We start from the raw sequence: 15,451 nt of genomic DNA on the forward strand, positions 1-15,451 counted from the left end.
TTTAAGAAAACAAATATTAGGTAATCATTTCCATGTTTTTTGCCACTTGAGAATAAAAATAGAATTTAAAATTGTGCCATTTATGTCTCCTACAGTTTCAAAAAAAATGAGCAAAGCAAAGATTCTATCTTCTTCCGAGATGGGATTAGGCAAATTGATTTTGTACTTTCCTATGTTGATGACTTAAGGGAAGATGCAGAAATAAAAGCGGTAAGTGCCTATGTGAGAAACACAAGAATAACAAAAAGAAGTATATTCTATATTTTGATGTGGATATTCACATTGAATTACGTTGTAAAAAGTCAGAGACTTCCGAAGTGTTATTGAAAGCTGAAACTGAGTGAAAAGACTACAAAATAGGCAGCCGAGTAATGAATGTGTGATGCCAATTAAATTTACTGGATGTTTTAGAGACAAAGTCCTTTTACTTCTCCTCCAAGAAGCTGAGGTATTTTAGACAGCTCACATTAGATATTAAGTGTGGCCACCAAATTGCGGGAGCAGCTCACATTAGATATTAAGTGTGGCCACCAAATTGCGGGAGTTTTTGAAAATAATAAAAATCTTTTCAGTGAAAATACTATTTTGAAATTGTAGGATGAATTTATCCAATCTGCAGTGGACTTTGTATTATATTGTAATTATGATCCTATTTTATTTTCATTATGGCAATTGACACTTTCAAAGCTGATATTCTTTGTTCACTTTTATTTATTTTTTAGAAAGCTTTTACTTAATAAATATTAATTTCATAGGTACAGCTTTAGGAATTCTTCCCCATACCCACCCTCACACTTCCACTCCCATCCCACCTTCTGCTCCATCTCCCATTCCATTCTTCATTAAGATTCATGTTTAATTATCTTTTTATACAGAAGACCAACTCTTTACTAAGTAAAGATTTCAACAGACACAGACACACAAAGTATAAATACTGTTTGAAGACAAGTTTTACTGTTAATTATCATAGAACAGCTCATTAAGGACAGAGGTCCTACATGGGGAGCAAGTGCACGGTGACTCTTGTTGATTTAACAATTGAAACTCTTATTCATGATGTCAGTGATCACCTGATGCTCTTATGAGCCGCCAAGGCTATGGAAGCCTCTTGAGTCCACAAACTCCATCAGTATTTAGACAGGGCCATAATCAAATGGAAGTTCTATCCTCCCTTTGGAGAAAGGTACCTCTTCTTTGACGGACCCTTCTTTCCACTGGGATCTCACTCATAGAGATCCTTCATGTAGATCATTCTTTGCCAGAGTGTATTGGCTTTCCATGCCTGAAATGCTTTCATGGGCTTTTTAGCCAGATCTGAATGCCTTAAGGGCTGATTCTGAGGCCAGAGTGATGTTTAGGGTGTTTGTCATTCTCTGAGTCTGCTGTGTGGCCTGCTTCCCATGTTGCATCGTTCTCTCCTTTTTAATTCCACCTGTTGTTATTAGCAGACACTTGGTCTTATTTATGTGATTTTTTTGACACTTATTCCTATATATATGTTACACGCTTAAAATGATCGCTTTAACTAGTAAGATGGCATTAGCACCCACTTTAATGGAATTAGGAGTCCCATGGCAAAATTTTTAGCTTTACCCTTAGGGGTAAGTCCGAGGGAACGTCTGCCGAACTGTACATCTCCTCCCTCTCTTATTTGGGCTCTTATTTTTTACTGTGATCAATTTTCAATTGGATTTAAAGACTTATGAGTAATTCTGTGTTAAGTAAAGTGTTCAACCAATGATATTAAGTAGAAAAAGAAAAGAGTAAAAAAACTAAAATAATAAACTGATCCTCTAAACTCAAGACAAGGGCTATTCAAATATTTGTTCCTCATAGTGTAAATTTCACTCCTACATGTTTCCTTTTAGGTGCTCTACTAGTTGTCACAGATCAGGGGGAACATATGATATTTGTCTGTTTGGGACTGGTTTATTTCACTAAGTATGATTTTTTCAGATTCATCAATTTTGTTGCCAATGTCCGGATTTCATTTTTTTTTTACCACTATGTAGTATTCCATTAGTACATATCCCATAATTTCTTTATCCAGTCTTCTGTTGACTGGCATTTAGGTTGATTCCATGTTTTAGCTATCGTGAATTGAGCTGCAATAAACATGGAGCTGCAGATAGCTCTTTTATTTGCCGATTTTATTTCCTTTGGGAAAATTACAAAGGGTGGGATGGCTGGGTCCTATGGTAGGACTATATTCAGATTTCTGACATACCTCCAAATTGTCTTCCATGCTAGCTTTACCAGTTTTCATTCCCACCAACAGTGGATTAGGGTACCTTTTTCCCTACATCCTCACCAGCATTTGTTGTTTGTTGATTTCTGTGTGAAAGCCATTCTAGCTGGGGTGAGGTGAAAACTCATTGTGGTTTTGATTTGCATTTCCCTGATGGTTAGTGATCCTGAACATTTTTGCATGTGTCTGTTGGCCATTTGGATTTCCTCTTTGAAAAATGTCTGTTTAATGGGGCCGGCACTGTGGCAGAGCAGGTAAACACCCCGGCCTGAAGTGCTGGCATCCCATATGGGTGCGTGTTCTAGTCCCGGCTGCTCCTCTTCCAATGCAGCTCTCTGCTGTGGCCTAGGATAGCAGTAGAAGATGGCCCAAGTCCTTGGGCCCCTGCACCCATGTGGGAGACCCGAAAGAAGCTGCTGGCTCCTGGCTTCAGATCAGTGCCACTCTGGGCATTGCGGCCATCTGGAGAGTAAACCATTGGATGGAAGATCACTCTCTATCTGCCTCTCTGCCTCTCTTCTCTGTATATCCCTGACTTTTGAATAAATAAATAATTCTTAAAAAAAAGAAAAATGTCTGTCTAAGTCCTTGGCCCTTCTCTTAAGTGGGTTGTTTGTTTTGTTGTTGTGGAGTTTTTGATCTCTTTTTAGATTCTGAATATTAATCCTTTATCAGTTGCATAGTTTGTGAATAATTTCTCCCATTCTGTCGTTTGCCTCTTCACTTTCCTGACTGTTCCTTTTGCCTTTCAGAAACTTCTCAATTTGATGTAATCCTAGTTGTTAATTTTGGCTTTGGCTGCCTGTGCCTCTCGGGTCTTTTCCAAGAAGTCTTTGTGCCAATATCTTGCAGGAATTCTCCAATGTTCTCTAATAATTTGATGGTGTTAGGACGTAGGCTTAGATCTTTAATCCATGTTGAGTGAATATTTGTGTAAGGTGTAAGGTAGCGGTCTTGCTTCATTCTTCTGCATGTGGGAATCTAGTTTTCCCAGCACCATTTGTAGAATAGACTGTCCTTACTCCAGGAATTGGTTTTAGCTCCTTGATCAAATATTATAAGTTGGCTGTAGATGTTTGGATTGATTTCTGCTCTGTTCCATTGGTTTATCCATCTGTTTTTGTACAAGTCCCAGGCTGTTTTGATTATAACTGCCCTGTAGTATGTCTTAAAATCTGGTATTGTGATGCTTCCGGCTTTGATTTGTTGTGTAAAATTGCTTTAGCTATTCGAGGTCTCCTGTGTCTCCATATGAATTTCAGCACCATTTTTTCTAAATCTGAGAAGAATGTCTTTGGTGTTTTGATTGATATCACATTGAATCTGTACCTTGCTTTTGGGAGATTGGACATTTTGATGATATTCATTCCTCCAATCCATGAACATGGAAGAATTTTCCATTTTTCTTTTTGTGTCTTCTTCTATTTCTTTAAGGTTTTGTAATTCTCATTGTAGAGATCTTTAACTTCATTGGGTAAGTTTATTCCAAAGTATTTGATGGTTTTTGTAACTATTGTGAATGTGATTAATCTTGAAGTTCATTCTCAGCTGTGGCATTGTCTGTGTATACAAAGGCTGTTGATTTTTGTATACTGATTTTATATCTTGCTACTTTACTAAACTCTTCTATGAGTTCCAATAGCCTCTTAGTGGAGTTTTTGTATCCTCTATATAAAGAATCATGTCTTATGCAAAGAGGGATAGTTTGACTTCCTTCTTCCCAATTTGCATCCCTTTGATTTCATTTTCTTGCCTAATGGATCTGGCAAAAAACTTCTAGTACTATATTGAATAGCAGTAGTGAGAGTTGCCATCCCTGTCTGGTACCAGATCTCACTGGGAATGCTTCCAACGTTTCCCCATTTAATAGAATGTTGGCTGTGGGTTTTGTCACTCCCCCTCTTCATGGAGGAATGACACAGGACCCTGCGCTGTTCTTTCGTCTGCTCGGCCCTCCCCGGGTTTGCTGCTGGTTCTTCCCGGGTTGGCTACTATCCCTTCCACCTCTGTGGAAGGGCAGTTCCCCCTGGCCACATTCCCCACTTCCGCAGGGGAGCGGCACACCGCCAGCCGGCTTTCTCGGGGGGCTGCACAGGTGTTCCCTCAGATGTTCCCCTTAGATGTTCCTCATAGATGTTCCTGGTGCATGCCGTCTCTCTCCTCCTTTATAGTCCTCCTCCGCCAATCCTAACTCAGCTGCCCACACGCCGAGTACGCTGCTCTCCAATCAGGAGCAAGTCCTACAGTTTATTGATTGAACTGGAGGCAGCTGTGCAGAAGCTGTTTACTTCTCTCCCAGCGCCATATTGTGGGAGAGCAGATGCATAGAATAAGTCTTAATTCCAGTAACTTAGTCCAGTCCGGATTGCTCCCCACAGGTTTTTCATAAATTGCTTTGATTGTATTGAGGAATGTTATTTCTATACCCAATTTGCTTAGAGTTTTCATCATGAAAGGAAATTGTATTTTGTCAAATGCTTACTCTGCATCTGTTGAGATAATCATGTGGGGTTTTTCTTTTTCAGCAGTTTGTTAATGTGGTGTATCACATTGATTGATTTGCGAATGTTGAATCATCCCCGCATACCAGGGATAAATCCCATTTGGTCTGGGTGGGTGATCTTTTCATGTGTTGTTGGATTTGATTGGCTAGAATTTTGTTGAGGATTTTTGTGTCTACGTTTATCAGGGAAATTGGTTTGTAATTCTCTTTCTCGGTTGCGTCTTTTTCAGGTTTATGAATGAAGGTGATGTTGGCTTTGTAGAAAGAATTTGGGAGGATTCCCTCTCTTTCAGTTGTTCTGAATAACTTGAGAGGAATTGGAATTTGTTCTTCTTAAATGTCTGGTAGAATTCAGCATTGAAGCCATCCAGTCCTGGGCTTTTCTTTGTTTGCCTGTGTTATGGGTCTATTTAGGTTTTCTATGTCTTTATGGCTCAATTTAGGTAGATTGTATGTGTCCATGAATCTATTTCTTCTTGGCATATAGCTCTTTGTAATAATTTTTGATGATTCTTTTTATTTCTTTGGTGTCTATTGTTACATTTCCTTTTTAATCTCTAATTTTACTGATTTTGTTCTTCTCTGTCGTCTTTTTGGTTAATTAGGCCACTGGTGTGTCACTTTTGTTTATTTTTCAAAAAACCAGCTCTTCCTTTTGCTGATCTTTTGTTATGTTTTTTTTTTTGGATTCAATTTTGTTGATTTCTTCTCTAATTTTAATTATTTCTTTTCTCCTAGTAGTTTTGGCCTTGGTTTATTCTTGTTTTTCTAGATCCTTGATATGCATCAATAGCTCATTTATTTGGTGCTTTTGCAATTTTTTTAAAGATTTATATTATTTAATTGAAAAGTTTCAGAGAGGTAGAGACAGGAGAGAGGTCTTCTATCCGCTGGTTCAATCCTCAGATGGCAGCAACTGCCAGAGCTGCACTGATCCAAAACCAGGAGCCAGGAGCTTCTTCCAGGTCTCCCATGTGGGTACAGGGGCCCAAGTATTTGGGCCATCCTCCACTGCTTTTCCAGGCCATAGCAGAGAGTTGTATCAGAAGATGAGCAGTTGGGTCTTGAACTGGCATCCATATGGGATGTTGGCGCTTCAGGCCAGGACTTTAACTGACTGAGCAACAGCACTGACCTCCAATTTCTTGCTGTTGACACCTATTGCTATAAACATTCTTCTTTTCACTGCTTTTGCTGTATCATGGAAGTTTTGATATGTTTTGTTGTCATCTGCATTCGTTTCCAGAAATTTTTTTATTTTTTTTTATGTCTTCTATGACCCACTTCTCATTCAGGAGCATGTTTTTCAGTCTCCATGCATTTGCATATGCTCTAGAAATTCCTGACTTCCTGATTTCCAACCTCATTCCATTGTGGTCCAATAAGATTCATGGTATGATTCAGTTTTTGAATTTGCTGAAACTTGCTTATGGCCTAGTATATGGTCAATCCTAGAGAAAGATCCATGCACTGCTGAGAAGAATGTGTATTCTGGAATTGTAGGGTGAAAAGTTCTGTAGTTATCTGTTAGTTCCATTTGGTCTATAGTTAGATTAATTCTGCTGTGTTCTTGTTGATTTTCCATCTGGTTGATCTGTCCATTGCTGAAAGTGGAGCTTTGCAGTCCTCCAATACTATTGTATTTGAGTATAAGTCTCCCTTTAAATCTCTTAATATTTCTTTTAATTGGCCAGGTTCCCTGTAATTAGGTGCATACACGTTTATAATAGTTACATCTCCCTGTTGATTTGATCCCTTAAACATTATATAGTACCCTTCTTTGACTCTTTTAGCAGTTTTTCTGTTAAAGTTAATATTTTTCTGATATTAAGATGGCTATACCAGCTCTTTTTTGGTTTCTTTTGGCAAGGAATATCTTCTTTCATCCTTTCACTTTCAGTCTGCATATATCTTTGTTGGTGAGATATGTTTCTTATAGGCAGAAAATACATGGGTTTTATTTTTTAATCCAGTCAGCCAGTCTGGTCTTTTTTAAAATTTTATTATTATTATTATTATTTGAAAGACAGAGTTAGACAGTGAGAGAGAGAGACAGAGAGAAAGGTCTTCCTTTTCCTTTGGTTCACCCCCAAATGGCCGCTATGGCTGCACGTTGTGCCGATTTGAAGCCAGGAGCCAGGTGCTCCTCCTGGTCTTCCATGTGGGTGCAGGGACCCAAGCCCTTGGGCCATCCTCCACTGTACTCCCGGGCCACAGCAGAGAGCTGAACTGGAAGAGGAGCAACAGGGACAGATCCAGCACCCCGACTGGGACTAGAACCCGGTGTGCTGGCGCCACAGGCGGAGGATTAGCCTAGTGAATTGCAGTGCTGGCAAGTCTAGTCTTTTGACTATGGAGTTGAGGCCGTTTACAATCAAGGGGAGTATTGATAAGTAATGACTTTGCCCTGCTATTTTTCCAAAAATATTCCTAATTTTTACTTTTAACTTCCTTTGATCTTTTACTGAGAGATTTTATTCCTTTACCTTCTTTTGTAGTGATGACCATGTTTCTGTGTGCAGCACATCAGTAAGCATCTTTTGTAGGGCTAGATGGGTGATGACAAATTCTTTCCATTTCATTTTTTGTTTTAAAAGATTTATTGATTTATTTGAAAACCAGAGTAACACAGAGATAGGAGAGACAGAGAGAGGTCTACCATCAGCTTGTTCATTTCCAATTGGCCACAACAGGCGGAACTGTGATGATCCGAGGCCAGGAGCCAGGAGCTTCTTCCAGGTCTCCCATGTGGGTGCAGGGGCCCAAGCACTTGGGCCATCTTCTGCTGCTTTCCCAGGCATAGCAGAGAGCTGGATCAGAAGTGGAGCAACTGGGTCTGGAAACAATGTCCGGGATGCCAGCACTGCAGGCGGCTGCTACACCACAGAGCTGTCCCCTCAATTTCTATTTGTTATGGAAATTCTTTATTTCACATTCATTCATAAATGAGAGCTTTGCAGGGTATAATATTCTGGGATGACAGTTTTTTCTTTTTCTGTTAATCTTGGACTATATCTTACCACTCTCTCCTAGCCTGTAGTGTTTCTGATGAGAAGTCTGCTGTGAGTCTAATTGGAGATCCCCTGAAAGTAATCTGGCATTTCTCTCATGCACATTTTAGAATCTTCTCTTTATGTCATTTGGACTTGGGTAGCTTCTATTTCTTTCCCAGGCCATAGCAGAGAGCTGGATCAGAAGAGGAGCAGCTGGGACAAGAACCGGCACCCACATGGGATGCCATTGCTGCAGGCCAGGGCTTTAACCTGCTGTGTCACAGCGCAGGCCCTGATACAGGCCTATATTGTACAGTGTTCAATATCTACCCTCATTTTGGTGAAAACATTCAAAATCCTCTCTCCTAGCTTTTTAAAAAACATATTATACATACTCAAGACATGCCTATTTGAAGATTAGTGTTTGAAGATACTGTAATTAAGTATTTTAAAATTTTAGTGTGTATTTTGTTATACTTTACTCACAGTTCAAGCAAAAATATTGATGATCAGTGAATTGTTTTTGAGTCTACATAATTTGATTATGTGAACTAATGACCTATAGTTTAATTTGATTTTTCTCTGTGTGAAGCCATTCTATCCTTCAAGATTAAAAAGTCATATTGACATTTTGGCTTAAAGTTGAATTAAATATATAATTTATTTGCAGAGTATTGAACTTTGTAATACTGAGTCATCCCAAATAACAGCATGATATATTTGTCTTATTGTAAAGCTTTTATTTAAAAAGCAGTATTTTATTCAGTAAAGTTTTTATATGTCTTCCATTAAAAGTTCTGCTGCATATTTCCCAGAGATTATAGGATATATTGGATTTTTATGATTATTGGGAATTATTGTACAGATGGAAAACAGTACAAGACATTAAGTTTGACGTAATACACGGAGGCCTTTTTAAAATAACTGGGGTGGGACACAGAACACTTAGAAGTTTGGCCATCGTGTACCAAGTCTCTCATTGAACAAATAAGAATAAAAGTATTCTGCATAATTCTGTTTGTTTTGCTAAAGGAAAGAAGAAAAGAATTTGAGCAAAATCTCCGAAAATCAGGTCTTGAATTGGAAATTGAAGACAAGAGGGTAAGTTTCAATATATATTTATACCTGAATCTTATTTTGTAAAATTTTTATTTATTTAAATATTGTTTGAGATAGAGCACTCTTATCCGCAATGAAGCCAGATAATCCAGACCACAATCCAGGCCAGACTCACACCATGGTCTTCCTCTGGCTATATCAACACAGTCCAAGTCTTCCACATAAGTGGCAAGTGGGATCTCACTCACAGAGATCTTTCATTTAGGGTGGTTGTTGTTTTTTTTTTTTTTTTTTTTTTTTTTTTTTTTTTTTTGCCAGAGTGTCTTGCCTTTCCATGCCTGAGAAACTCTGATGGGTTTCTTAGCCAGATCCAAATGCCTTAAGGGCTGATTCTGAGGCCAGAATGCTGTTTAGGACACCTTTCATTCTATGATTCTGCTGTGTAGCCTGCTTCCCATGTTGGATCGTTTTCTCCTTTTTAATTCTATCAGTATTCGCAGACACTGGTCTTGTTTATGTGATCCTTTGACACTTAATCCTATCATTATGATCAATTATGAACTTAAACTGATTACTTTGACTAGTGAGATGGCATTGGTACATGCCAGCTTGATGGGATTGAGTTGGAATCCCCTGGCATGTTTCTAGCTCTACCATTAGGAGTAAGTCTGAGAGAGCATGTGCCGAACTGTACTGGTCGTCCCTCTCTCAGTCCCACTCTTATATTTAACAGGGGCCACTTTTCAGTTAAATTTAAACACCTAAGAATAATTATGTGTTAATCAAAGAGTTCAACCAATAATATTAATTAGAAAAACATACTAAAAGGGATAGAGTATTAAGTTGTTCCTCGACAGTTAGGACAAGGGCTGATCAAGTCATTGTTTCTCATAGTGTCCATTTCCCTTCTACAGGTTTCCTTTTAGGTGCTCAGTTAGTTGTCACAGATCAGGGAGAACCTATGATATATGTCCCTTTGGGACTGGCTTAATTCACTCAGCATGATGTTTTCCAAATTCCACCATCTTGTTGCAAATGACTGGATTTCATTTTTTTAGTGCTCTTTAGTATTCTATAGAGCACATATCCCATAATTTCTTTATCTAGTCTTCTGTGGATGGGCATTTAGGTTGATTCCAGGTCTTAGCTATTGTGAATTGAGTTACAATAAACATTGAGGTGAAGACAGCTCTTTTATTTGCCAAGTTAATTTCCTTTGGGTAAATTCCAAGGAGTGGGATGGCTGGATCATGTGGAAGGGCTATATTCAGGTTTCTGAGAAATCTCCAAACTGACTCACATAGTGGCTTTACCAGTTTGCATTCCCACCAACAGTGGGTTAGTGTCCCTTTTTCCCCACATCCTCGCCAGCACCTGTTGTTTCTTGATTTCTATATTTAAGCCATTCTAACTGGGGTGAGGTGAACTTGTGGTTTTGATTTGCATTTCCCTGATTGCTAGTGATCCTGAATATTTTTTATGTGTCTGTTGGACATTTGGATTTCCTCTTTTGAAAAATGTCTAGCGCAGTTCTGGCTGTTGCCTCTTCCAGCCAATTTGGGAGTAAACAATCGGAAGGAATTCCTCTCTCTCTCTCTGCCTCTCCTCTCTCTGTGTAACTCTCACTCTCAAATAAAAAATAAATAAATTTATATAAAAAAAGAAATGTCTATTTAGGTCCTGGTCCAATCTCTTAAGTGGATTGTTAGTTTTTTTTTGTTGTGGAGTTTCTTGATCTCTTTTTAGATTCTGTTATTAATCCTTTATCAGTTGCATAGTTTGCACATATTTTTTCCCACTCTGTCCATTGCCTTTTCACATTGCTGACTATTTCTTTTGCGGTACAGAAACTTCTCAATTTGATGTAATCCCAGTTGTTAATTCTGGCTTTGACAGCCTGTGCCTCTGGGGTCTTTTCCAAGAAGTCTTTTCCTGTGCCTTTATCTTGTAGGGTTTCTCAATGTTCTCTAATAATTTGATGATATCGGATCGTAGAATTAGCTCTTTAATCCATGTTGAGTGTATTTTTGTGTAAGGTGTAAGGTAGGGGTCTTGCTTCAGCGTACTTTGGATCCCCTAAAGGATCATATCATCGGTAAAGAAGCATAGTTTGAATTCTTCCTTTCCAACTTGTATCCCTTTAATTTCTTTTTCTTGCCTAATGGCGCTGGCTAAAACTTCCAGAACTATATTGAATAGCAGTGGTGAGAGTGGGCATCCCTGTCTGGTACCAGATCTCAGTGGAAAGCTTCCAACTTTTCCCCATTCAGTAGTATGCTGGCCATGATTTTTTCATAAATTGCATTGATTGCATTGAGGATTGTTCCTTCTATACCCAGTTTGCTTAGAGTTTTCATCATGAAAGGGTGTTGAATTTTCTCAGATGCTTTCTCTGCATCTATTGAAATAATCATATTGTTTTTCTTCTGCAGTCTGTTAATGTGGTGTATCACATTGATTGATTTGCAAACATTGAACCATCCCTGCATACCAGGGATAAATCCCACTTGGTCTGGGTGGATGATCTTTCTGATGTGTTGTTGCATTGTATTGGTCAGAATTTTATTGAGGATTTTGCGTCTATGTTCATCAGGGAAATTGGTCTGTAATTATCCTTCTCTGCTGCATCCTTTTCAAGTTTAGGTTAAGGTGATGCTCATAAAAAGCATTTTGGAGGATTCCCTCTCTTTCAGTTGTTCTGAATAGTTAGAGAAGAATTGGAATTAGTTCTCCTTTAAATGTCTGGCAGAATTCAGCATTGAAGCCTCTGGTCCTGGGCTTTTCTTTGTTGAGAGGTACCTTTAAAATTATTTTTTTTTTAGCAGGCAGAGTTAGACAGTGAGAGAGAGAGAGACAGAAAGAAAGGTCTTCTTTCCATTGGTTCACCCCTGAAATGGCAGCTACGGCTGGTCACTGCGGCTGGCTCACTGCTTGATCGAAGACAGGAGCCTGGTGCTTCCTCTTCATCTCCCATATGGGTACATGGCCCATGCACTTGGGCTGTGCTCCACTGCCTTCCAGGGCTAGAGGAGAGCTGGACTGGAAGAGAAGCAACTGGGACAGAATCCGGTGCCCCAACCTGGACTAGAACCTGGGGTGCAGGCGCTGCAGGCAGAGGACTAGCCAAATGAGCTGCGGCGCAGGCCAGGATGGCCTTTATTACTGATTCAATTTCTGTCTCAATTGTGGGTCTGTTTAGGTTGTCTTCATAGTTCAATTTAGGTATGTTGTATTTGTCCAGTAATCTAACATATCTGATAGATTTCCCTGTTTGCTGGCATACAACTCTTTGTAGTAATTTCTGGTGTTTGTTGTTACAGTCCCTTTTTCATATTTGATTTTATTTATTTGGTACTTCTCTCTCCTTTTTTTTAATTAGTTGTGTCCATGGAGTGTCAACTGTTTATTTTTTCAAAAAACTCACTCTTCATTTGGCTGATCTTTTGTAATTTTTTTTTTCATACTCAATTCTGTTGATTTCTTCTGTAATTGTCATTATTTCTCTTCTCCCACTAGTTTTGCGTCTGGTTTGCTGCAGCTTTTCTAGATCCTTGAGATGCATTGATAGCTCATTTATTTGGTGCCTTTCCAGTTTTTTGATATAGGCACCTATTGCTATAAACTTTCCTCTTAACACTGCTTTTGCTGTATCCCGTAAGTTTTGATATGTTGTGTTGTTATCTTCATTTGCTTCCAGAAAGTTTTTGATTTCTCTTTTGATTTCTTCTGTGACCTGTTCTTCATTCAGGAGCATATTGTTCGGTCTCCATGTGTTTGCATATGCTCTAAGGATTCCTGAGTTGCTAAGTTCCAGCTTCATTCCATTGTCCTCTAAGAAAACTGCATGGTATGATTTCGATTCTTTGGAATTAGCTGAGACTTGCTTTATGGCCTAGTCAATCCTAGAGTAGGTTCCATGTACTGCTGAGAAGAATGTGTATTCTTCAAGTGTAGATATCTGTTAGATCCATTTAGGCTATAGTGTCAATTAAATCTGCTGTTTCCTTGCTGATTTTCTGTTTAGTTGATCTGTCCTTAGCTGAAAGTGGAGTATTGAAGTCCCCCAATGATATTGTATTGGAGTCTAAGTCTCCCTTTAAGGTCCTTAGCATATCTTTTAAATAACCGGTGCCCTATTATTATGTCCATACAGGTTTATAATAGTTACATCTTCCTGTTGAATTGATCCTTTAATCATTATATAGTGCCCTTCTTTGTCTCTCTTAACAGTGTTAGTGTTACAATTTATTTTTTCTGATATTAATATGGCCATACCAGCTCTTTTTTGGTTTCTGTTGGCGTGGAATATCTTTTTCCACCCTTTGACTTTCAGTCTGCATGCACTTTTCTAGGAAAGATGTATTTCTTGTAGGCAAAAAATAGATGGGTTTTGTTCCTTAATCCATTCATCCAGTCTGTGTCTTTTAACTGGAGAGTTGAGGCCATTTATATCCAATGCGACTATTGATAAGTAGTGACTTTTCCCTGCCACTTTTCCAAATGTATTTCTAATATATGCTTTGAACTTGTGATCTTTTACTGAGAGATTTTCTTCCTTTACCTTCTTTCATGTGATGACCATGTTTCTGTGTGTAACACATCTTTAAGCATCTTTTGCAGGGCTGGATGAGTGGTGACAAATTCTTTCAATTTCTGTTTGCTATGAAAGGTCTTTATTTCACCTTCATTCACAAATGAGAGCTTTGCAGGATATAATATTCTGGCAGTTTTTTTCTCTTAGTACTTGGGCTATGTCTCACCATTCCCTCCTGTCCTGTAGGGTTTGATGAGAAGTCTGCTGTGAGTCTCATTGGAGATCCTCTGAGAGTAATTTCTCTCTTGTACATTTTAGAATCTTTTCTTTATGTTTCATTGTGGTGAGTTTGATTACAATGTGTCATGGCGAGGATCTCTTCTGGTCATGTTTAATGGGAGTTCTGTGTGCTCCCTGTACTTGGATGTCTTTTTATTTCTCCAAAGACGGGAATTTTTCTGCTTGTATCTCTCTAAAAAGGCCTTCTACTCCTTTCTCTCTCTCCACGCCTTCAGAACGTCTAAAACCTGAATGTTGGGTTTTTTAATAGTATCCTGTAGATTCCCAACCATATTTTTTAGATTTCTAATTTCCTCTTCTTTTCTTTGGTTTGACTGTATGCTTTCCTGTGCTCTGTCTTCTAAGTCCGATATTCTCTCTTCTGCCACACTGATTCTGTTTTTAAGGTTCTCAACTGTGTTTTTTATTTGTTCTATTGAATTCCTCATTCCATTTTGATTCCTCCTTAAGATTTCATTTTCATAAGAGAGATTTTCTTTCATGTCCCGCATGGATTTCAGTATTTCATGCATTTGTGTTTTTTTAATGATTCTTTTTATTTATTTATTTATTTGACAGATAGAATGAGACAGTGAGAGATACAGAGAGAAAGGTCTTCCTTCCATTGGTTCACCCCCCAAATGTCTGCCGTGAACAGAGCTACACAGATCTGAAGTCAGGAGCCAGGTACTTCTTCCTGGTCTCCGACACAGGTGCAGGCACCTAAGCACTTGGGCCATCCTCCACTGCTTTCCAGGGCCACAGCAGAGAGTTGGCATGGAAGAGGAGCAACAGAGACTAGAAGCCAGCACCCTTATGTGATGCTGGCACCACAGGCAGAGGATTAACCAAGTGAGCCACGGTGCAGGCCCTCATGCATTTGTTTTTGATTACTTCTATATATTCTTATCATAAATTATTTTGAGTTCTATTTCTTTCATTTCTTCTATCTCATTGTCTTCATAATCTTGTATTAATTATCATGTTCTTTTGGGAGCGTCATGTTGTCTTCCTTGTTCTTGTCCCCTCAGTTGTTGCATTTGTTGTTTGCCATTTGTGGAGATACTTGTTATTTTCTTTTTTTTTTTTCCACTGTGGCTACTTTTTTCATTTTATTATGACTCTTAAGATAAAAAGGGGACTGTCTGCTTTCAGTGACTCTCTAGAGTCTTGTGGTGGGTTTGGCCAGAGAGCTCTGTTCAGTTCTTCAGGGTTAAGGGTGTGCTTAAGGTGACAAACCCAGGTTGGGTGTGATAAATCTCTCTCTCTCTCTCTCTCTCTCTCTGTTTTTAATCAGAAGGGAAGTAATTCCACTCAGCTGAGCTCTTCTTCTCGATGGCGATCAGTGCCTGAGCACTAGCCCCGATGGGAATAATATTCGTCTGCTCTGTACCAAGGATCACACAAAGGATCTCTGCAGTCCTCAGTGTAAGCTCAGATCCTCCTGCAGTGTCTCTCACTGAGTAGCCAAGGCCGCTCGAGTTTGTGGCGTCTCCCACTGAGAGTACTCACATCTCAGCCACACTGTGAGTTCTCTCACACACTCTCATTTTTTTTTTCCTTTTTTCACAGTCCCAGTTCATGAGCTCCACTCATTCACTAGGTCTTGGTCTCCAGATTTCTGAGGTATCTCCATGCTGTCTTTCACAGTGGTTACAACCAGTTTACATTCCCACCAATGGTGGACCAAGATATCTTTTTCCCCACATCCTCACCAGCTTTTTTCATTTGTTAATTTCTGTTTCATGGCCATTCTAACTGGAGTGAGGCTAAACCTTATTGTGGTTTTGATTTGCATTTCCTCGATGGCTAGTGATCCTGAGCATTTTCTCAAG

General features: G+C 39.0%; 1 long non-coding RNA gene across 1 annotated transcript; it reads left to right on the forward strand.

Moving 5' to 3' along the window:
• The first annotated feature begins 507 nt into the window (after positions 1-507).
• Positions 508-7,926, forward strand: LOC138848480 (uncharacterized). Its single transcript, XR_011386310.1, has 2 exons — positions 508-4,132; positions 4,627-7,926. It is a non-coding gene; the product is annotated as an uncharacterized lncRNA (long non-coding RNA).
• The last annotated feature ends 7,525 nt before the right edge of the window (positions 7,927-15,451 follow it).

The sequence above is a fragment of the Oryctolagus cuniculus genome, chromosome 2 (genome assembly GCF_964237555.1).
Source record: "Oryctolagus cuniculus chromosome 2, mOryCun1.1, whole genome shotgun sequence".
NCBI lineage: Eukaryota > Metazoa > Chordata > Mammalia > Lagomorpha > Leporidae > Oryctolagus > Oryctolagus cuniculus.